Here is a 24,137-nt window from a genome sequence, read left to right on the forward strand (position 1 = left end):
CTCCCAGCACCAAGGCTGAGAGAGTTCCAAAAGTCTTTGGACACTGCTCTTGGGCACAGGCTGGGATTCCTGAGGCTGTCCTGAGCAGGCCCAGGTGCTGGGCTCCATGATCTTTGGGAGTCCCTTCCAGCCCAGAAAATGCTGTGATACTGTGATTGTGTTCCTGAGAAGCACCACTCAAGAGGGCATCTCACAGCTGCCTCTGACCGTGAGGCAGAGCCAGCCCTACACACATTGAACAACACAGACAAATCTAGAGCAATATCTCTCTGGGAAAGAGATGCAAGGCAGGTGGAAAAAAATCAAAAAAGCTATGAAAATAGAATATTGTTCCAGTGTCTGGAAGTGATGTAAGTATGTGAGTACATAAGAATTGCTGCAACCAGATCATTTTGGAGGATGAAAGCCAGTATTGCAGGACAAGCCCAGCAAACTCCTTGCATGCTCTGATGGGCAGGCATCCCAGAGGAGAAGTCCCATCCTTTTGGTTTTTCAAGCTTTGCAGGAGGTGTGACCAGAGTGAGGGCGTAACAGGATTAGCGGACACTGAACCCCTAACCTCCTCCGGAATGACCAATTGGTTTTGGGGTCACCACAACGTAGTTTTAGGACTTAAATGGGTGCCAAGAACTTTTACACAGGTCATCAGAGGACGAGAATCTACAAGTGCACCGTGACAGCTCCCTACGTCCTCTATGGAAATGTGTGTATTTCCCCTGGAGGCAGCATTATTCCTGGAGAAGTTGCAGCCTGCTTTCATGTGCAACCTCGTCTGGGGAAAGTGACCACACACCGTGTCTGTGGTGGTTGGTGGCAGAGCCAGCTGGAGCCTCCTGCCGTTCTGTGAGTGCTTTGGGGGCCCACGGGGATTTTCTTACCTTGCACAGTGCCAAAGTGCTGTGGGGATGCCTGGCAGCAGACGAGGAGATGAGGATGTCGCTGCAGAGGCCAGCTGTGGCGCCGAGTGCAGAAGGTGGCTGCTGAGGGACAGCCCAGGAGCAGATGCTGCAGCTGCTGCTCCAGCGCTGCTCCACCAGTGTTCCACCAACGGCCGCAGGAGCAGCAGACAAGGGCAGTTGCTACGGGCACAGCCCAACATTCCATGCAGAACCCCAGGGGAACCATGGGACAGAAACAGGTATAGGCCACCTTTGCCCCTTCTACTTCTTCTGCTGCAAGTTTGCTCTGAGGAGCTCCCCATTGGGGCTTTTCTCCTCAGTCCTCTGGACGGGGAAAAGCAGAGCAGGGACAGCTCTGGCTCTCCTCTGTGCTTCTCTGTAAGGTGCCTGCAGCTAAACAGGCACAGGAGGCTGGCTCTGTCCAAGGGCCCATTCCACATTTCCTGCACTGCAGAACCACAAGGACTCCTGCCGCTGCCTCTCCTCTGGCTCTGAGAGGAGCTAGAGCTTGCAAATCATTCTGTGCAGAACCAAGTGCAAAGCTTTCTCTCCAAGTGGCGGCATTCATCCTGCCCCCTTTCTCAATTGTCTGGTGCCCAATAATGTCACTTGATGTTTTCCCTCCTTTGGCCAGCTGAGCTGGTCTCTCACCTCAACACTCCATCCTGAAACTTGGAGAAACGGGATGTTTCTCAGGGCAGCTGATGGGGACACACACACTGGGGCAGTGCACCAGCATTGCTGTAGTCAACAGGTCATGCAGAATTTCTAGGTCTCTCTTCCAGCTCCCTTGAAGAAGGGGGAATGTTCATCTCTACTACTCTGGCATTCCTCTAAGGAAGGAACACCAAGAGAATTTCTTTTCCACACTAATGACCCTCAGCTTTGTTTGAATACTTAGGTGCCAGATATGGCAAAACCCAGCCATTTGTACTGCTTTCCTGCCTAAGGTCATAGCAAAAGCAAATCTTGCTTCCTTCCCAACCTGCATGTTACACCCACGCCAGCCACCTGCTGGGAAAACATCTGGAATGAGGCCCACTGCAAGGCAGATACTTTGTAGGCTCCAGATCCCACCTGCACTGGCTCCAGCAGGCAAGGGCAAGCTTTGGTCACTTCCCAGAAGCAGCCTGGCCATTCCCCCCTGCCTCGCCCCCTCGCCATCCTCCACAGCCCCTGCTGCCAAAGCCTTGCTAGGCAGAGCCATTTGCTGGGCTCGGTAAAAGAGTGACTTGGATTCTTCTATGGTGCAAATACCAAAGCTGTGAGAAGTGAGAGGATCAGGTTCACAGCCACTCTGCTTTAGCTAAGGACATTACTGGAGGCTCAGAGCCTGGTCCTTTAAAGAGAAACTGAATCTGAACTCCTGGTGTCTTTGTGGTGCATGTGGATATTTCTTTACTAGAATCAGAGAGGTTAGAAAAGTCCTCCAAGGTGCTCAAGTCCATCTGTCCCCCAAAATGAAACAAAGTTATGTTGCTGGGCAACCAAAAGGCCTCAAGCCCCTACTTTTATCCCAGCAAGTACAGTGAGACAAGAGCACTCCTTTAGATCCTGTGCACTGAATTCAGCAAAGCCTCCCCAGCCACTCCCAGCTGAGATGTTCAGGAATCAAAGGAGGAAGCTCCACCATGATTTCATTGGCAGTAATGGGGACACGCCTCTGGAAGTGCTGCCAGCTGAGCCAGGGGCTGGGCCTGGGGGGGACTCATGTGCCCCCATTGCTTTCTCAGGGCAAATGCCGTGCGTGCAACACCAAGGAAATGTAACGAACACTGCCTCGGGGATTTCATACAGACAAAAAGGCAAAATGGAACAAACTTTGGTTTAATGATAAAGACAGATCATGTCTCAACAAAGAAAAAATGTGAGAAGTTGAACCATAGCAAACAACAAACCTCTTACATTTACTGCTAAATCTAACACTACTAATACATCTTGAATAATACTAATATACCTTAACTAATAAACAGAAGAGATTCCTACCAGGTAAACTAATAGAAGAACAAACAATCCTAAAAACTTGATAAACAATCTTATTTCTATCTGGTCCTCTTGACCCCTAACTCTTGCTAGCCTGGGGCAAATGCAGGGCTAATTTGGCCTTTTCTTCTTAGGGAGAGGCTGTGCATCCTTGCGTAGGCGATGTCTTCTCCTGTGCTTGTTCCTCTCCTTGATGGTTTCAAACTCTCTGGAAGACAGGAAACAAACCATGCATTGTTAACTTCATACACACCATTAAGCCAAGTGCCGAGATCTCCCTTTTTGGATGAATTTCCATCTCTTCAGGCGGTGACAGATTTGTAAAGCGATCAGCACCGTGAGTCTGATCTTTCTGGTTTCATCTCTTTGAAATGTCTTCCTCCTTTTGCTTCATCCTAGGTTTAATTGGATCAGCAGCATCAAAGCAAGCTTTGATGCATGTGTTCCTGCTTGTATGAACTGTGTCTTGTTGGGGCATGGCAAGGTTTCACTGGGAATGCTGGGTTTGAATGAAGCTGTTTGGGTGTCAAGTGGGCTGTAAGCTTGAGCAGGGCTGCCAGGGGCAATCCTGCAAGTGGCCTTAGCTTGCCCTGTGGTGCCTTTGGAAAGGGTCAGCGTGCTTTAGGCCAAAGGGGCAGCTGGGAGCAGAAGGAGGAGGAGCTTGCGCACCGTTGGCACTGCCCGCACGGAAAGGGGCCTCGCGCCGGCTGGGGCGGCTGGCGCGGTTGGCAGCAGGGACACTCCGCGCTGCCAGCCCGCTTGCAGCTTCTCTTCCCGGTCTCCCCTGTCTCCTTCCTGGGAAGGCTTTTCCTCCTCTTTTGTTTGCCTGCAGTCTGGAAATCAAAGAATCCTTATCAGTGCTTCCTTCCTCTCAGAAAGCTGGAATTCACAGTGTCCACCCCAAAAATCTATCAGCCTAAGCAATTTCTTCCAAACCCCAAAGAGCTGAGAAAAGCGCTGGATATGGCAGTGGGCTGCGGCAGGCTGCCAACCCAGCACTTGGAGGAAAATACTTCCCTTTCCTACAGCCCTAAGGGGGTGGGATAAATACATGGCTATCTCTAGTTCTACATGTCTGATTTCTACCTCTCTGCCTAACATCTATTTATCTCTGGTTTTCCTCCTCACCTGTCTAGGGCATGGCTTTTACATTCAGTCACACTAGTGAAGACACATGATTACCCATTTTCTGCTACCCAAAATAATCTCTCTCTCTCCCTCTCTCTGTCTCTCTCTGTGAAGCAAATTGCTCTCTGCCAGTAAGGAAAGTATTAAAGGTGCCATAGCAGCGGCAGCTCCTTCTTGGGGATACACTGGGGTGCTACAAAAAATCTCAAAAATTTGGCAGCATCTCCATGAAGGCAGCCCAGATGGCTGATGTTATCAGGCAGTGGGGAATGAAGGGTCTGATTGGAACCTGAGAGTGCTAGCCCTTGAGAAACCAATTTGTAGAGAGTCAAAGCCCATTTTGATGGTGGTGCTGCTTTGTTGGGTCAAAGTTGTGCTCCAGAATTCCGTATTTTAGGCTAGCAGCACAACAAAAGTCTGGGCAGCACCTGCTGCGCCTCTCCCAGTGCTTGGGACCAAGGGAGCCAGGCAAAGCAGCGTCTGGCGTGGCTTGCCAGCAGGGTTTGTCCCCTTCTGCCAGTTTCTTGACCCTGCTGGCATGTCTGGATTTTCTTCCCACTCACCTGAGCAAGAGTGCTGCTGGCAAGTTTCTGCTCTTTTTTCCAGCAGTAGTAATACTCCACACACTGTGCCACGGTCTTACTCGGGATCTGTTGCGAAGAGCAAAAGAAGGAATCTGAAACAGCCATCCTGTAGGGTGCATTGGAGAACAATGAGAATACAGAGTAAAGTAGGAATTAAAGTCATGGAGAAAATTGAGGGGGGTGTAAAATGAAATGAATGTGGAGGAGTGAGAGAGGCATTATGCAATGTAATAAACCGAGTATTGTGCTACGTGGTACCACATGTAATGCACAGATCAACACCAAGTCCCTCTAGCAGAGTTCTTCTTTGCCCTGTTCACTGCAGTTATCCCAGCACAAGGTGTTGTGGAAGCAGCAGCACACCTGGGAGACAAGTCTAACAGAACAGAGCTTAGTCTTCCAAAACAGCCTGGAGAGAAGGGCTGCAGAGGCAGGATCACCATTTTCACACAGGCCTTCCATGTCCTGTTCTGTGACTACTTTAACAGTTTTGGTACTTGAGAAGAGAGGGACATAGGTGCAGTATTTGGTACCAGCAATAATCAACATGTCCCTTCTGATGATCTGCCAAGGTGAGGAATGTCCTGTGGCTTTACCTGCTTCTGGATGAGATGGAAATCCTTGCCGTAGGTGTGGAAAGCCTTTTGGAAGGCCTCCTTCTCCTCAGCTGTCCATCTATCAGAGCTTGGCAAGAAAAAGCAGCAGATGAATTGATCCCTCTAGCCACTTGAAGCAGATCCCACTGGCTGCTGAAAGCAAGCTGGCACCAGCCGTCATTCACGTGTGTGCATGTCTGCTCCCTCAGAAGGTGATGAAGACGAGAGCAGGCATTCCCCAGGGAAAAAAGCATGGAAAACGGGTCAAACTGAAGGAGTAGATGCTGGTGCTTTCCCTGCCCCCAGAGAAGGCGAGATCTTGTGCTGGTTTTAAGCACAACTAATTGAAGCAGAAATGCTTGACACGGCCATTAAGGGAACAGCAGCAAGTGTCAGTGAAGGAAGAAGCTGGGCTTTGGTTACCTGCATAATGATAATCAGCCAAGGGATGGCCTTGAGCTGTTGGAGGCCCCCCCGAGAGCAACATCTCCAGAGCCTCCTGCAAGATGCAAAGTAAAAAGGCTTGAGCTGCCCCACAACACAAAAAAGGAGCCAAACCCCACCCATGCTGCTTTCAGCCGCTTTGCCTCTTCAGCTGAGGATTCAGGCCACTGGCTCTCATATGGGTCAAAGATTGTGCTTTGCTCCCAGTCCCTCATATTTGCTGCCCAGTCCTTGGCTCCTGCTCCCGAAGGGTAGCATTTTCCTCTCCAACTCCATGATTTTGCTGCTCCTGCACCCAGAATTGCCTCAGCTGACTGAGGCTTCTGGGAATTGTCCCTCAAAATGTCTTTGAGAACACAGATCTCCAGGAGGTTTTCAAGGCAGCAGGCTGCAGGACCCTGCGCCGCTGCCTCCAGGAGAGATCTTGTCCCTGCTGGAGCCATTTGGGCTCAGCCCTGCCGCAGCTGGACGAGACACAGCAGGCAGCGAGTGCTCTGCTGCTTGTGAACTCCCTTCTTCAAGGAGCAGCCAGGAAAGACTGTCCCGCTGCCCGGGCCTTATCAATTCCCTGCCCACTCTTGCCCGCGCTGACACGATCCGTCCTAAGGACGTGATTCGTGGAGGTTCTTTTTCACTGATCTCAGGGTGCAAAAACTGACACAACAAGGGGATTTGCAGTAAAATCAAAATACATGTACTTTTATTAAATAGCCATAGAGAAGACGCATTAGAGAGAGGGGAATGAAGAAAGGGAAAAGAATAAGGAAAAGAAAAAAGAAGAGAGGGAGGGCAAGGAGGTATATAGCTATCAGACGTGCAGATGACAAAGTCCCTCGAAGTCCGGTCGGCCAAGAGGCCTGTCGTCTTCACGTCAGGGGAGATCTCCAAGGTATCAGTCAGGTCTAACCTTTTTTATGGTCCTTTTGAAATGGAGGAAGGGGACCCATTTCAAAATAGTCTATTGATAAAGGGTACAAGGAGTCCATCAGTAGTCCATCAGGAACAGGTGTCGTCAGCAGCAGATGTCGTAGGCAGGAACCATTGTGTTCTCGGTCCCGTGGTCGCTTGCAAAACTTGCTTTGGTCCCCACGCACGCCTTCCCTCACCCTACAGTGGGGATTTCAGTCTCAGTCCTTTTGGGAAGAAGAGGGGAGCTTTTCCATGTAGGGGTCGCATGTCCCAGTCCTTGAGGGGAGAGCCCTCTCCCATCTCAGTCCCTCTGTCACGGTGGTTGATGTACGGTGAGTGGAGGGTCCTTTTGTGGTGACCTCCGGGAAGGTCATTCCAGAGAGAAAGTCCAGCCAAGTCAGAAGGGTGGAGAAATTCCAGCACTAGCGTTGCTAGGTGATGCAGGCGAAGGAGAGCACACTGCCCCTTCTTGGGTGCAGTGTTCCATGAGTTGAGCAAACACACCCATAGGCAATAATCTGGCTTGATGGACCAGACAGACCTGGATTTTCAGAACAGGATCTTTCCCTTTCCCCGGTGGTCTTGGCTTTCATGATGATCGAGAGGCAAAAAATGAGGGAAGTTTTGGACAGACTCTCACAATAGCAAGAAGCTTCAGAAATTTGCATTTTCCTATGCCCTTTGTACCTTGGCAGAGGTTTCTTAAGTAAAAGGTTAAAATTCAACACATAATTCTACAATTTAAAATTTAAATGCTTAGTCCACATATTGCTAACTTAATTGAACCCCCCAAAACCTCCATTTCAACAGCAGCCCCTGCCTGGCTTCTGCCTGCCCACACCGTGGGCATCCACGGCTCCTCCTGAGCATGGAGCTCAGTCAGTGCTGGTGCTGGGTGGCTTTGCTGCTGCTGCCACCTGGACACTGGGGTGACCGCTTGTTCTAGGTTACAGTATAAACATGTATTCTATTCCCATCCTCAAGAGCTGCTGAAACCAGGAGGGGCATAGTTTTCTTCCTTATCTCCTGTTAATCAACAAGACCACCGCTCTGTCTCCACCTACCAAGGAGAAGAAAACACAAGCTTTCCTAGGTGCCGTAGGCTTTTGGAGAATGCACATTCCCGAGGACAGGCAGATTGTGAGCCCTCTCTACCTTGTCACCCACAAGAAGAACGATTTCCACTGGTGTCCTGAACAGCAACAAGCCCTTGCCCAGATTAAGCAGGCAATCGCTCATGCGGTAGCCTTTGGCCCAGTCAGGATAGGACCAGAGGTGAAGAATGCTCTACTCTGCAGCTGGGAACCATGGTTTGTCCTGGACTCTTTGGTAGAGGTGCCTGGTGAGACTCAAGGCTGACCACTAGGATTCTGGAGATGGAGCTATGAAGGCTCTGAAGCAAACTACATTCCCAGAGAGAAGGAAATCTTGGCTGCCTACGAAGGAGTTCAAGCTGCCTCAGAAGTAACTGGCACCAAAACGCAGCTGCTTCTGGCACCCAGCTACCAGTGCTGGGCTGGATGTTTAAAGGAAAGGTTCCTTCCACACATCATGCCACCCACACCACATGGAGCAAATGGATTGCCCTCATCACCCAGCGCACCCAGATTGGAAATGCGAATGGCCCTGGCATTCTGGAAATTCTATCAAACTGGCCTGAAGGGGAGACTTTTGGATTGTCTTCTGAAGAAGAAGAGGAGCAAGTGGCACGTGCCAAGGAAGACCCACCATATAGTGAGCTACCGGAGCCTGACAGACAATATGCCCTCTTCACTAATGGTTCCTGCTGAATTATAGGCACTAACCGGAAATGGAAAGCTGCAGCATGGAACCCCACAGGACAAGTTGCACAAGCTACTGAGGGACAAGCTGGATCGAGTCAGGTTGCAGAGCTTAAAGCCGTCCAGCTGGCTTTGGCTATTGCCAAACGAGAGAAGTGGCCGAGGCTCTATCTCTACGCCGATTCATGGATGGCAGCTAATGCTCTGTGGGGATGGCTGCATTGCTGGAAAAAGGCCAACTGGCAGCGCAGAGGGAAACCCATCTGGGCCACCAAGATTTGGCAGGACATTGCCACCCGAGTAGAGAGGCTGACCGTGAGATTCGACATGTGGATGTGTATGTACCCAAGAGTCAGGCTAATGAAGAGCATCACAACAACAAACAGGTGGACCAAGCTGCCAAGGTGAAAGTATCACAGGTGGATCTAGACTGGCAGCACAAGGGAGAATCATTCCTAGCTCTCTCGTTGGGCCCACGGTGCCTCTAGTCGTCAGGGGAGAGATGCAACATAGCGATGGGCCCGTGACCGAGGGGTGGGCCTTGCTATGGACAACATCTCACAGGTCATCCACAACTGCGAGAGCTGCGCTGCAATCAAACAGGCCAAGCGGGTGAAGCCTCTGTGGTACGGTGGGCGATGGTTGAAGTACAGGTATGGGGAAGCCTGGCAAACTGACCTCATCACGCTTCCCCAAACCTGCCAAGGCAAGCGCTACATGCTGACCATGGTAGAACCTACCACAGAGTGGTTGGAAACCTACCCTGTGCCTCATGCTACTGCCTGGAACACCATCTTGGGTCTAGAAAAGCAAATCCTGTGGAGACAAGGCACCCCTGAGAGAATTGAGTTGGACAATGGAATTCATTTCAAGAACGGCCTTATCAACACCTGGGCCAGAGAACATGGCATTGAAAGGACATATCATATCCCCTATCACACACAAGCTGGCGGGAAAGTTGAACGATGCAACAGACTACTTAATACTATCCTGAAGGCACTTGGTGGAGGAGCCTTCAGGAACTGGGAACTGAACTTAGCAAAAGCCATCTGGGTGGTCAACACCCGAGGACCTATCAATCCTGGTGCTGCCCAGTCTGAACCCCTGCACACAGGGGATGGAGACAAAGTTCCTGTGATACACATGAAAGGTATTTTAGGAAAGACTGTTTGGATTAATCCCACCGCAAGCAGGGGCAAACCCATCTGTGGGAATTTTTGCTCAAGGACCTGGTTGCACTGGCTGGGTAATGCAGAAGGACAGGGAAAGCCATTGTGTACCACAAGGAAATCTAACCTAATTTGAAGCGAGAATTGTGTGTAAAGTTTCATTTTATATTATACATATATATATATATAGATACATATCTATATTAAGAGGATATTGGTTTGGGTACAGATGGTAATAGAATAAGGGTTAGATTATGTCCTAGGTTATAATATAAAATTATGTTCTATTCCCATCCTCAAGAGCTGCTGAAACCAGGAGGGGCATTGTTTCTTCCTTATCTCCTGTTAATGGGCCCATCAATGTCTTGCCACATGACTCAGAGATAACTCCCTCCCAGAGCCATTTCTGTTTCATGGCTAATCAAGGACCCACAGCATGAGGCAGAATGATATCAGCCCACTGTGAGATGCTCTGCCCATGGGGGAGGAGCTAAGCATCCCCAGCTGGATATAATCTGGGTTTTGGGACACAACAAGCAGTCTTTCCACTGGATTCCCAGAGGAACCGCCGCCCTTACCCACTGCTTTTCCAGAGGATGAGAGCTACCAGATTGTTTCGACAGGATCACCACTTCCAAAAGTCCATTTCAGCTGGACTGCTACCACCACCCTAACTAGCAGGGTGTCAGGCTGTATTCTGACCCTGTCAGTGGTTTTTCTTTTGTATTATTGCATGTATTTTGGTTTTTTTTCCCTTTTCCTAATAAATTGTATTTCTGACTTGGAGTCTCTCACTGGTTTTGCTTTCAAACCACAACACAGATCCATCTCTTTATTTGAACAGAGGAATGGGCCATTGCCTACCCTGCAAGCGGGGGGGTGGTGGGGGTGGGGTGTCACCTTCAGTGTTGCCTAGAGGGCAAGGCCAGAGGGCTCAGGGGCAGAGGGAGGGATGTGTTGGTCTGAGGAGGGGCTGGATGTTGCTGGGCTGGTCCTGGGGTCTCTAGAGGAATTCGGATTGGCTGGGATGGGAGAGACTGAGATAAAAAAAGGGATGAAGGCAGCTTGGGGAGGCCTATGGGGAGAGCAGGTGACAGGGGGATCTACAGTGTAAGAGGAGGCTTCGTCGTAGACGGTTATTCTGGAGTCCTCTTCACAGAACACTTGAGAGGGCTGTCCAGGCCATTCCTGCTGCTGGAGGGGCTGCTCACGCTGTCTGGGTGTGAGGTGCAGCCACCGTCTTCCAACTCCTGTCCCAAGGCGCTCCTGTGCAGAGAGGAGGTGGCTGAGGCCCCAGCTGCCAGTGGCACACAGGGACCCTCGTGCACAGCAGGGCCCAGAGCTGGCAAGGCTCCCCAGCACGGCTGGAGCTGCTGGCACAGCTGGGCCCAGCTGGACAGCTGCCCCTCAAGGCCCCGGCCAGCAGGGCACGGCTCTGGGCAGGGTCCCTGGCCAGGAGCGGGCCCCAGAGCGCCTCTGCCTTTCAAGGGCAATCTCGGCCCTGCTCTTTCTCCTCCCCACCTCCCTCTGCCTCTGCCCCGTGCCCCTGGGGCTGCTCTTGGCCAGGCAGCCTCAGTGGGAGCCAGCACTGGCAGCAGCCCCAGCGGGGCCCCCAGGACAAGGCCCAGCAATTGAGAGGCCAATGGAAGCACTGGGCAGCAGCAGAACCCTCAGCAGAGTTATTTGGACAATCATGGACTGGCCACAACCCCACTGCAGTCTCAATGGGAATGTTTCCTGACCACGTTAGACTTTCAAAAGAAGCTGTTTGAGGGGGAGAGCAACAAAACACTCACTGTTTTCTCTTCCAGGAATACCCGATTCCAAAGCAGCACAACATGAAGACAAGCTCCAAAGAAAGCACGCCTGCCAGTAACCCTAGCCAGCAGCCTGTTCCCTGACAGAAACCCCTTCCGAGGCCATCCTGGGCATCGGTAACAGGTCTTGTGGTTCCGGCTGCATCTGTGGGAGGGATGGAGAGCGTGAGCCCGTGCTGTGCTGCACTGCTGAGATGGCAGCACAGTGGATACGGGCAGGATGTTCTCTGTTTCCCCCAGAGCTGGGGCCTGCAGGCACCTTGCCGGCCCTTGGCACAGGCTGTGCCAGCCAACAAAGCCCAGCAGGCCGGGAGGAGAGCCCGGGGGCAGCGCAGCTGCTTGGGCAGTGGCTGCTGCCAGGGACACAGGCCAAAGCCATCCCTGAGCAGCCACTGCCACCCCTGGCCCTCCCTGCCCCGTGACAGCACCCCCAGCCCCAGGGGACAGGCTCAGGCCCTGTCAGGACCCAGCGCAGCCCCTGCCCAGTCGGGAGCCAGGGCTGGCTCTGGCCCTGGGCTGGCGGCAGGGCTCCCGCTCGGGGCTGCTCCTGTGCCTTGGGCCTCTGGGCACTCAGGGCCAGCTCCGCAGCAGCTGCAGCGCCAGGGACGTTGCTGCACCAGTCCCGTTTCCCCGGGGCTCTGAACCAGCTCCAGAGGCCTGGAAGCCGAGGCGCCTCCAGCTTTGGCTGCTGCCGGGCCAGGCAAGGGCAGGCCCTGGGCGAAGAGCTGCTGCCACACAGCCCCGGCCAGGGCTGAGCCCGGCACAGCAATTACCTGCTGTGCCTGTGCCCGTGTCTGGCATCGCCTTCCTTCCTGCAGCTAGGGCTGCCAATGAGCCACTGCTTCTCCCTGAGTGTTCCTCCTCCTGAACAGCCTTTTGGTCCATCACTTGAAAAAGGAAAAAAGGGACAACTCGATCAAATGGAAATATTCCCCACTGGGGAGGTGGCACCTTCAGGAGGCAATGCTTGTCAAAGTCAAAGGTAAAGATCAGGAAAAAGCCCAGGTAATTGGGGCTGGGCCAGTGCGCTCCCTTGTGCAAACAGCTGCACCGCCTGATCTTCGCAGAGACTGGGAAATGGCAGGGGATCTCAGGCCCACAGTACAGTGGGGGCACCCTATCAGCTGATGCCAAATTCCATCCTGCAGAGGCTGGGGAGGAATTGCAGCCAGGCCAGGCTGGGAAACAGCCCTGCAGGGCGTGAAAGCAGCAGCGGGGCAGCGAGGCTGCCATGGATCCCTTCCCGCTGTGCCGGGCACGGCGTGTCCAGATGTGCAGCCAAAGCCCCCGGCTGCTGAGTCCCAGGGGAAGCATGAGGGAAAGGCACCCACCTTGTCCTCCGGGTGCTTCCTTCTGTGTTTGTCTCAGGAATTCATCTGAGTCATGAGACTTTTTGGCTGCAAAAACTTGGGTCTTTCCTTTTGGAGGACCTTAAGAGAAAGTAGTTCCATTTCCCAGGAATGGATCCCACAAAAGCGGGGCTCAGCCTGTGGGGTCAGCAGGGTCACACTACTCACCCCTGCCATGGGAGCTGGGTTGGGGCCAAGCATCCAGCCCTGGAGCTTGAGAAGTCCTCCCTGCAGACACACCTGTAACTCAACAGCCACAGAAGCTTCTGCCATCTCTGCTGATCTGCACGGGCACCACTGAGCCGCAGCAGCGGTGAGGGGATCGTGCAGGGCGCGGGCACACACGTGCATGGTTCTGTGCTGGCACCTGCAGCGCTGCCTCCCTGGCCCAGCTTTGAGCTCTGAGCTGGCAGCTCTCTCAGGGGAAAGGCCTTGACCTACCCTCAGCATCTCCCAGAGCCTCAGTCCTGGATGTGGGACCTTCACCGGCAGGTTCAGCTGCAAAAAAGGCAGGACAGAAGAGCTCCTGTGGCACTGCAGGAGATCCTCAGGCTGCCCACAAGGCTCAGCCCCGGGGCACAGCCCTGGGCCCGGCCCCTTCCCTCTCTGCTCTTCTCTGTGACTGCACAGAGCACACGGAAGGACACACTGGCACAGCACACGGGAGGAGGACTGAAAGATCAATGCTCCTTCCTCCCACTGACTGCGATCCTGTGGGATCCCTCAGGGATCCAGAAGGGATCAGGGAAAGATTCTCAGAATCCTTCAGCCCTTACATAATGTTAAGGGAAATGGTTTGTAAGTGAGCTTTTGTTGCATTGATCCTGATTATTCACTCAGGAAAGGCAGAATGAAAACTTGCCTCCAGCATCCTCCAGGAACTTCAAACCATCCTTCATCAGGACTTCCTGAAAACCCATGTCACGATTCCAGTCTAAAAGGGAGCAGAGATCAGAACCATATCTGTGGCATGCTGGGATCCCCTTCTGCCACAGAGAACTGGGCAATGCAGGGGTGTTGGGTAAGGCTATGGGACCCAGATGTGAATAGACATGGCCAAAGGTTCTTAGGGGCCTGGGGAGCTCTGGGCTGGCTCCTGATCACTCTCCACACTCTTTCCCTGCCCTCAGCAACACCCCTGGGAGGGGTGGCTGGAGTAGCACAGGGCCCTGGGGCTCTCTCCCTCAAACTCACAGAGAATCCTCCCTAAAGCCCTGGGGAAAACTGCAGCAGGCAGTGCCACAGCTATCCCTCCCTCCTACACTCCCTCCTGCCCTCCTTCTGCTGGGACAGCTCCCAGATCCCAAGGGCAAACAGCCAGGCCCTCTCAGGACACACTGGAGCCTTGCTCTCCCTCTCTGTCCTTTCCCCACCGTGGGCACCCCGTGCAGTCGCTGCCAGGTTTCAGGACATGTCTCCCATGGAGGGACCCCAGCAGGAGTGCTCAGGACCCGAGTGCCCTGAGCCTGCTCGGGATAATTCCCCTGGGCTGTGCCGCTCTAGTCCAGGCTGTGCCCGCACTGCCAAGCAGCAGAGAGGGCAGCTCAAGCCTCAGCAGGGCTCAGGCCCAGAGGCACAGCAATTACCTCCTGTGTCTGTGCCTGGCATGGCCTCCCTTCCTGCAGCAGAGGCTGGCATGGAACCACTGCTTCCTCTGGGAAATGCTTCCTTCTGCACAGGCTCTCCTTTCATTTCTGGAAAATGGAAAAGAGACAGCTGGATCAGATGGAAACATTCCTGACTGGGAATGGGAAAGGTGAGACATCACTTGTGAAAGGAATGGATAAGGATCAGAAAACACGCAGGATTTTGGGACAACTCAAGGCTGCTTCCTTCCTCAAACAGCCCCAACATCTGATCTGCCTGGACACCAGGAAATTGCAGGGGATCTGAGGGTGGGCATGGACTGTGGTGCAATTGGGGCTGCCTGTCAGCTGATGCCAAATGCCTTCCTGCAGAGGCTGGGCAGAAGCTGCAGCCAGGCCAGGCTGGGAAACAGCCCTGCAGGGCGTGAAAGCAGCAGCGGGGCAGCGAGGCTGCCATGGATCCCTTCCCGCTGTGCCAGGCACGGCGTGTCCAGATGTGCAGCCAAAGCCCCCGGCTGCTGAGTCCCAGGGGAAGCATGAGGGAAATGCACCCACCTTGTCTTCTCTGCAGACATTCCTTCAGCATTTGCCACATGATTTCTAATGGGTCCTGGAATTTCTTGCCTGCCATGTCTTTGGTCTCTCCTGTCGTAGGACCTTAAGAGAAAGTAGTTCCATTTCCCAGGAATGGACCCCACAAAAGCAAGGCTCAGCCTGAGGGGTCAGCAGGGACACACTACTCACCCCTGTGATGGGAGCTGGGCTTTTGTGCAGCATCCAAGGTAGGAGCTGGAGAAGCTGGAGAAGTCCTCCCCGTAGATACATCTGTAACACAACAGCCACAGAAGCTTCTGTCACCTGGTTCCTGCTCGCTTGTCTACAATTCTTCCTTGGTGGCACACTGAGAACATACCTGCAGGAGGCTCCAAGGGCTTCAAAACTTTATTCATCCAAGCTGATGGAGAAGCCTTCCCAGCAACCTCATCTAGAACGGAGCACAGATGAAAACACTTTCCAGAGTGTGCTGGGATCCCCTTCTGCCACAGAGAACTGGGCACTGCAAGGGGGTCAGCTAAGGCCGTGGGAGCCAGATGTGAATAGACATGGCCAAAGGTGCACAGGGGCCTGGGGAGCTCTGGGCTGGCTCCTGGTCACTCTCCACACTCTTTCCCTGCCCTCAGCAACATCCCAGGGAGGGGTGGCTGGAGCAGCACAGGGCCCTGGGGCTCTCTCCCTCAGACACAGAGGAAATCCTCCCTAAAGCCCTGGGGCAAACTGCAGCAGGCAGTGCCACAGCTATGCCTCCCTACCTCCCTCTGTCCCTCCTGCCCTCCTTCTTTGGGGACAACCCCAGATCCCAAGGGCAAACAGCCAGGCCCTCTCAGGACACACTGGAGCCTTGCTCTCCCCCTCTGTCCTTTCCCCACCGTGGGCACCCCGTGCAGTCGCTGCCAGGTTTCAGGACATGTCTCCCATGGAGGGACCCCAGAAGGACTGTTCAGTACCCGAGTGCCCTGAGCCTGCTCGGGATAATTCCCCTGGGCTGTGCCGCTCTAGTCCAGGCTGTGCCCGCACTGCCAAGCAGCAGAGAGGGCAGCTCAAGCCTCAGCAGGGCTCAGGCCCAGAGGCACAGCAATTACCTCCTGTGTCTGTGCCTGGCATGGCCTCCCTTCCTGCAGCAGAGGCTGGCACGGAACCACTGCTTCCTCCGGGAAATGCTTCCTTCTGCACAGGCTCTCCTTTCATTTCTGGAAAATGGAAAAGAGACGCTGGATCAGATGGAAACATTCCTGACTGGGAATGGGGAAGGGGACAATTTCAGGAGGCATCACTTGTGAAAGGAATGGATAAGGATCAGAAAACACCCAGGATTTTGGGACAACCCATGGCTGCTTCCTTCCTCAAACAGCCCCAACATCTGATCTGCCTGGACACCAGGAAATTGCAGGGGATCTGAGGGTGGGCATGTCCGTTGGTCCAGTTTGGGCTGTCTGTCAGCTGATGCCAAATGCCCTCCTGCAGAGGCTGGGCAGAAGCTGCAGCCAGGCCAGGCTGGGAAACAGCCCTGCAGGGCGTGAAAGCAGCAGCGGGGCAGCGAGGCTGCCATGGATCCCTTCCAGCTGTGCCAGGCACGGCATGTCCAGATGTGCAGCCAAAGTCCCCGGCTGCTGAGTCCCAGGGGAAGTATGAGGGAAATGCACCCACCTTGCCTTCTCTGCAGACGTTCCTTCAGCATTTGCCACATGATTTCTAATGGGTCCTGGAATTTCTTGCCTGCCATGTCTTTGGTCTCTCCTGTTGTAGGACCTTAAGAGAAAGTAGTTCCATTTCCCAGGAATGGATCCCACAAAAGCAGGGCTCAGCCTGAGGGGTCAGCAGGGACACACTACTCACCCCTGTGATGGGAGCTGGGCTTTTGTGCAGCATCCAAGGTAGGAGTTGATGGAGTTGTCCCTTCAGACATGGCTGTAAAACAACAGCCACAGAAGCTTCTGTCACCTAGTTCTTACCAGTCAGTCAAACATTACGCCTTGGTGGGACAGTGAGAACATACCTGCAGAATGCTCAGAGGGCTTCACAACTTCAGAGGGCCACGCTAATGGAGGAACCGTCCCAGCATCCCAGTCTGGAAGCAAACCAAGATGAGAACTGTTTCCATTGTGTGCCAGGGCTGGCTCTGGCCCTGGGCTGGCGGCAGGGCTCCCGCTCTGGGCTGCTCCTGTGCCTTGGGCCTCTGGGCACTCAGGGCCAGCTCCGCAGCAGCTGCAGCGCCAGGGATGTTGCTGCACCCGTCCCATTTCCCCGGGGCTCTGAACCAGCTCCAGAGCCTCGAAGCCGAGGCGCCTCCAGCTTTGGCTGCTGCTGGGCCAGGCAAGGGCAGGCCCTGGGGGAAGAGCTGCTGCCACACAGCCCCAGCCAGGGCTGAGCCTGGCACAGCAATTACCTGCTGTGCCTGTGCCCATGTCTGGCATTGACTTCTTTCCTGCAGCAGGGGCTTGCACCGAAGATAGAGTGCTTCCTTCAGGAAATGCCAACTTCCACTGAAGCTCTATGTCTATCTCTTGACAAAGGAAGGGAGACAGCTGCATCAGATGGAGCTGTTCCCCACTTGGGCGGTGGCATCAGAGGTAATATTTGTGAAATTTACGGAGCAGGAAAATGGCCAGGTGAGAGTGGCATGATGAGAGCACTTCCACCTCCAAACAGACACCCTTGTCCTAATCTGCAGGGCTGGATATAGTGGGGGATCTCAGGGTGTTTGACAGTTTGGGCTGCCTGTCAGCTGATGCCAAATGCCTTCCGGCAGAGGCTGGGCAGAAGCTGCAGCCAGGCCAGGCTGGGAAACAGCCCTGCAGGGCGTGAAAGCAGCAGCGGGGCAGCGAGGCTGCCATGGATCCCTTCCCGCTGTGCCGGGCACAGCGTGTCCAGATGTGCAGCCAAAGCCCGCGGCTGCTGAGTTCCACGGGAAGCACGAGGGAAATGCACCCACCTTGTCCTCCCTGCCGCATTTCCTTCAGCTCTTGCTTCGTCTGTTTGGGTGGTTCGAGGGATATCTTGTCTCTTGTGTCTTGGATCTTCCCTGTCAGAGGAACTTAGAGAAAAATACTTCCATTTCCCAGGAATGGATCCCACAAAAGCGGGGCTCAGCCTGTGGGGTCAGCAGGGACACACTACTCACCCCTGCCATGGGAGCTGGGTTGGGGCCAAGCATCCAGCCCTGGAGCTTGAGAAGTCCTCCCTGCAGACACACCTGTAACTCAACAACCACAGAAGCTTCTGCCATCTCTGCTGATCTGCACGGGCACCACTGAGCCGCAGCAGCGGTGAGGGGATCGTGCAGGGCGCGGGCACACACGTGCGTGGTTCTGTGCTGGCACCTGCAGCGCTGCCTCCCTGGCCCAGCTTTGGGCTCTGAGCTGGCAGCTCTCTCAGGGGAAAGGCCTTGACCTACCCTCAGCATCTCCCAGAGCCTCAGTCCTGGATGAGGGCCCTTCACCGGCAGGTTCAGCTGCAAAGAAGGCAGGACAGAAGAGCTCCTGTGGCACTGCAGGAGATCCTCAGGCTGCCCACAAGGCTCAGCCCCGGGGCACAGCCCTGGGCCCGGCCCCTTCCCTCTCTGCTCTTCTCTGTGACTGCACAGAGCACACGGAAGGACACACTGGCACAGCACACGGGAGGAAGATTGAAAGCTAAAGGCTCCTTCCTCCCACTGACAGTGATCCTGTGGGAGCCCGCAGGCCTCCAGAAGGGAGCAGGGCAAGATTTCCAGATTCTTTTAATCTTAAGATTATATTAAGGGAAATGGTTTATAAGTGAGCTTCTGTTGCACTGACCCTGATTATTCACTAAGGAAAGGCAGAATGAAAACTTGCCTCCAGCATCCTCCAGGAACTTCAAACCATCCTTCATCAGGATTTCCTGAGAACCCATGTCACGATTCCAGTCTAAAAGGGAGCGGAGATCAGAACCATATCTGTGGCATGCTGGGATCCCCTTCTACCACAGGGAACTGGGCAATGCAGGGGTGTTGGGTAAGGCTGTGGGAGCCAGATGTGAATGGACATGGCCAAAGCTACAGGGGCCTGGGGAGCTCTGGGCTGGCTCCTGGTCACTCTCCAACCTCTTTGCAGGCCCTTTGCAACATCTCTGGAGGGGTGGCTGGAGTAGCCCAGGGCCCGTGGGGTCTCTCTCCCTCCCACACAGGAAACTCTCCCTAAAGCCCTGGGCAAAACCATCCCCAGCGCTTCCCAGGGAGCAGGGAGCGCTGTCCCGGGAAACGGCAGCCAGGCTGCCGGCTCACCTGCTCGCCGCGCTTGCAGCGGAGCAGCCTGGGCAGCCCTGGCAGGCAGGGCCACGGCCAGGAGCAGCAGGAGTAGGAGGCGCAGAGCAAGGGCCATGGTGCCTTGTCCTCCGCCAGTCCTGCAGCTCTTGCTGCCACCGCTGTCCCGACACCGCTGTCCCAACGTCAGCACCGCTGCTGCCACCGCCGCTGCTGCCGCAACAGTTGTGCTCAGGGACTGAGTGCTGGCTCCTTGTGCTGCTCTGCAACCACGGAGCTCTGGCACCTCTGGCACCTCTGTGACCTCAGGGCCTGCTGAGAGCTCAGCCTACTGTGACCCCAGAGCCCTGCTGTGACCTCATGGCCTCAGCTGTACCCCCAGAGTGTGCGCCCGTCCGCATGAATGGACTGCCCTGATTGTCAATGTTTTGCTTCATCAAAGGGCCATTGCTTAGCAAAACCTTTCTTTTGCCTGCTGACATTGCTGGTCAGGCTGTGTCCCTCAAGACGCTCTTATTGTTGCACTTCAAATTTATTTTACTGATTTCATTTCAAGTCTTGTTTAAGGGCTCTGTTGTGCCCCCATGTTTTTCCTGAGTTGGTTTACCTGTGGGTTTTACCCTCCCTCCAAACTGTCCCTCGTGCACTTCCCCACCCCTTGTTCCAGCTCTTTCCCTGCCTGTCAAGGCAACCCAGCCCTGTGGTTCCCAAACCTTTGGGCCAATCCCTGACTGCAACTCCCCTTTGGAATTCCCCTACTCCTGGAAGCCCCATTGGCCCTTGTGACCCGTCCTCTCCACCCTCCTACCCCAACTGGCCCCAGACACTTGATGTAATCCCCTCACTCCTCTCCTGAGGATTCCCTATTGGTTCATTGTTTGCATCCGCCCCATGACTTGTATGTGTACAAAACCCCTTGGGCAGTACAGCTAGGGGCTTTTCATCCTGTTCTCTTCGCCTGGACTAAGGTGTTCCTTGTGGAACCTGAAGACAGGGAGCCCCCTCCTTTCTCCTGTGCGTCGCCCCTGTCGTGGCTTGTGTCTGGCACTGGAGAGCAAGTGGCACTACAGGTTCTGCCTCTGGTAAATCCCCATAGCGAGGCAGTTCCCGACTCCTGCCGTAGTGCCGGAGTTCTAAGAGCTAGCCCAGGTTCCAGCACTCACTTCACTAATGTACCGAATGCCCCTTCTTCAGTGCCAGCTTGTTGCTCTGCCATCTCACACAGCAGAGTGTGATTCACATACTGCAGCCCAGAGTTAGGTTGTTGCAACATTGAAATGGGTGTGGTTGGCAGGATGGCTGGGCATAAATCACTACAGAACTAAAGCAAACGTGTGCACTGTCCCCATCTCCTGCAGATGTTCAGAACAGGAGGAAGCAAGAGATAACTATGATTAAATTTAGTGGAAGAGAGGAGAATTTGGTTGGACACCAGGCAAATGTTGATTATATGAGATTCACTGCTTTAATGTTAGAACACAGTATTGGCTTATACTGTAGCAGCTTGGTGCGCATGTGTAATCCAAAAGGTGAACTCCAGGACATGGAGGAAGAGGAGAGGCCTTCCTCAAAGAAGATCCCCAAAGAGTGGTACAACTTACTTAAAGAAGTGTGGAGCATGCGTGGTAAAGGTGATGATGAGGGCAGTGATACAAGTGTGATGAATTGAAAATGGGAGGAGATGGTAATGACATACAGCATAAAAAGGAAAATTTTGGCTTGACACGCTAGTACGTGAGGTGACGGGGGTCCAAAAGCCCTGCACTCCGTACCCCACGCATACCCCGCATGGTTATTTTTGCTTATACGCTATTATCAGGACCAAATTATTCGTTACTTCCAGCAAATGATACTGTCAATATTTTGATTGTATTCAATTGTATATATATTAAGCTACATAATTCAAATTGCTGTTTTGTTTCATTTTGTTTGGTTGTTTTTGTGGCTTTTTTTTTTAATTGGATAATTGGGCAAATATAACATGTGGAATGTCCTCCACAGCAGAGTGTCAGACCTCTGGATCTTTTTAAACAATTTTATCAAGGTGGAACTGTGGCAGCTTCAGCTGGTGCCTCTGGAGGACCTTGAACAAAGAACTCCTGAGCTTTTCTACCCTCCCAGGTGAAGTATGATAGTCTGGGGTCTTGCTGCTGTGTCCGAGTGCCGGGCCACTGGCTGGCACCACAGGTCCCCAGACCCTCTGCTGAGGCATCCCTCTCCTAGAGTCATGTTTAGTCTGTCACATTTGGCTTTTCTCTCTGATCCACCACCAGGACCAAAGATCACACGGTCGTGAGGATGTAAAAATGCCTGTTCCTTCTGGAACATTGCTGTTGTGTTACAGCCGTGCAGGCAGAGCGGGCAGCTGTAGGGATACTGACTCGTTTCCCTGGTGCCAGCCATGCTGCATACATCGAGCTGCTGGTGTTGGTGCTCGCTGGGACGCGGCCCGGCCCGGCACCACGGGAGTTAGGAAGGGTCTTGAAGGAATCCCCACGCGTTAAAGCAGACGATTTAGCCTGGGATTTTAAGTTGTTTCTCAGTTAACCGTGTAAAAGGCCAAAACAAGTCTCCTATGAATTCTGTCCCTGTCAAGTTCAGTTCCGCCGCGAAAGCCCCTCAGCATTCTCAGGGCAGTGGCAGGAGCCGGGTGCTGGCCCGGAGCCCCGCTGGCCGGGGAGAGCACGGCCCAGAGCGAGCCCCTGCTGCCCGGGATGGCCACAGGCCCGGGGCAGCCGGGCGGGCAACGCCAGGGCCCTGTCCAGGGCTCCTGGGGCTCCTCTGGCATCTGTTCTGTCCCCTCAGGCGCTGAGCGGTACCCGTCCCGCAGGGCTGTCTGTGCCCGGCCCCAAAAGAGGCAGGGCCGGGGCTGTGGCCCCTGGGCTGGCGGTGCCGCCTGCACGGCGCTCAGCATGGCCCGTGCCGTGCTGGTGCAGCGTGACCTGGCGGGGCAGTTCCGCCTCGGCGCCTCGCCACCGCCATCCCGGCACGGCGGCTGGCCCTGGGCCGCGGCAGCCCCGAGCCACACGGGCCCGGGAGGGACTGCCGGAGATCCCCGTCCCCTGCGTGCCTCAGTAGACACTCCAGCCCCACTGCGTGCAGCAGGAGGGACACAAAGCACCTGCATGCTTACGAGAGTCCACAGCCCTTTCTACATGTGAAATGAGACCCCAGGACCCCGACATGTGCCTCAGGAGAGATCCCAGCACCCTGCACACCTTGGGAGAGATCCCAAACCCTCTGCATGCCTCACACAGGATTCCAAATCCCTTGCATGACTTGAAGTGGACCCCAGTGCCCTCCATGCCTCAGAGGAAACCTAAAATATCCCTGGGTGTGCCATGAGGGACCCCAGCCCCTCGTGCACCTTACTGGGGACTCCAAAGCCCCCACGTGCCCTACAGGGAAGTCCAGGCCAGCTATGCCGAGTGTTTTGACCTGGAAATCAAGTCTGGTTGCACCTGGGTTGTTGTGTCTCTGGGGCTGCTCACCAGCCCTGTCGGACCCCGAGGCCACACAGCCCTTCCCTTCCCTTCCCTTCCCTTCCCTTCCCTTCCCTTCCCTTCCCTTCCCTTCCCTTCCCTTCCCTTCCCTTCCCTTCCCTTCCCTTCCCTTCCCTTCCCTTCCCTTCCCTTCCCTTCCCTTCCCTTCCCTTCCCTTCCCTTCCCTTCCCTTCCCTTCCCTTCCCTTCCCTTCCGCCCTCGCTGAGAGCAGCAGACCCTGTGCAGCACCCTGCATTGGTGATGGCCCATCAATTAGGTCCTATCCAGTGTGTGTTAATTAGGGAGGAGCTTTGTTTTGCCTGCTGACATTGCTGGTCAGGCTGTGTCCCTGGAGATACTCTTGATGGCTTCCCTCTTTTCCTGGGCACGGCACTGGAGGAGGTCTGGGCCCAGATGATCCCACGGAAGGAAATGTCCCTCAGCCCAGGGACGCTCAGCATGGGCTGCCCCATCCCCTCGGGGCCCCACCACTGGTCACAGTGAAGCCATATGCAGAATAAATAGACTCCACTGTCGCCCTGGTTTTTAATGTTCTGTCCTGGATTCGGGTAAATCTGGGAGAAAACCTCCAATGGGCCCCCCCAGAAAGCAACCCCACATGGCCCCTTCCCCCCAGCGGTTCGGGTAGGATTCCTTGCAGAGAAGTGGAAAGAACCTGTTTATTTGACAGGCAAAACACCCCCAGCACACAAAATGAACAATACCAGATGACAATGCTTTCACCCATCTGAAAAGGATGACAAATTCAGAAAGTCTTTCCTGGCAGTGGTGGCTCTCTTGTTGCTCCATCCGGCACTGGGGATAGCTGCTGCAGCCAGAGGATGCAAACTCTCAATGTTTCCCAGGTCCCAGTCTGGAGCAGGTGTGAGTGGTTCCAAAAAGGGAAAGGAAAAACAGTCCAGGGAAAAATTTGGACTGCTTAGCTAAACTAACTAACAAGCAGAAGCCAAAAAGCAAAAGCAAAGCGGGAGCACAGCAGAAGCAAGAGCAAAGCAAGCAACAGAAAGCAAAGCAAAATGCAAAAGCTGCACTATGTACTGCGCCATCTGTCTGTCCTGCCAGCTGTGGGGGAGCAGGCTGATAACAAACCAAAACAAACCTTGCTCTTCAGGGCCAGTCGTGAAGGCACAGTACGTAATATCCAGCATTAACAGAACACACGACTGGGGATGCAAGCATCATAACCTCACCCTAGGACAAGTTCTTCTCAGCCTTCTGATGTTTACATTCTTGTAACAAACTTTCTCACACACTTTATGCAAATAACGTATTGTTATGCATTCTTTTCTGCAGGAGGAGAAATTTGATGGACTGTTGGTTTGTCCAGTGTCATTGGAGAGGTGGCACTTTCACCCTCCAATCCACTCTCACATTTGGAAATCTGTAAATGTTCGAGTCAGAAATTTAACTGCCCCCTTTTCTACCTTGGAGAGATGCGTGTCTGCGTTGCTTTATTTCATGTCCTATAGCGACACTCCACAACCTGATGTAGTTATGAAGTGGGGATGCGTGTCAGGGCCTGGCACAGGTGAGATGGCTCTTGTGAAAACTTGTGCCCCGAGCCCTGGTCCGAGCCACATCTTTGTTCACAAACCTGTTCCATATGCAA

At 54.0% G+C, this 24,137-nt stretch overlaps 1 long non-coding RNA gene across 2 annotated transcripts; it reads right to left on the reverse strand.

The window, feature by feature from the left end:
• Positions 1–10,291: 10,291 nt before the first annotated feature.
• LOC135290360 (uncharacterized) lies at positions 10,292–12,838 on the reverse strand. 2 transcript variants are annotated; one of them, XR_010353133.1, is made up of 4 exons: positions 12,642–12,838; positions 12,084–12,197; positions 11,290–11,455; positions 10,292–10,759 (listed from the first exon to the last, which is right to left on the reverse strand). It is a non-coding gene; the product is annotated as an uncharacterized LOC135290360 (long non-coding RNA). The 2 variants fall into 2 exon arrangements; XR_010353132.1 differs by lacking the exon at positions 12,642–12,838 and having other exon boundaries at positions 12,084–12,416.
• Between the last annotated feature and the right edge of the window lie 11,299 nt (positions 12,839–24,137).

This window comes from Passer domesticus, chromosome Z (genome assembly GCF_036417665.1).
Source record: "Passer domesticus isolate bPasDom1 chromosome Z, bPasDom1.hap1, whole genome shotgun sequence".
NCBI classification, from domain to species: Eukaryota; Metazoa; Chordata; class Aves; order Passeriformes; family Passeridae; genus Passer; species Passer domesticus.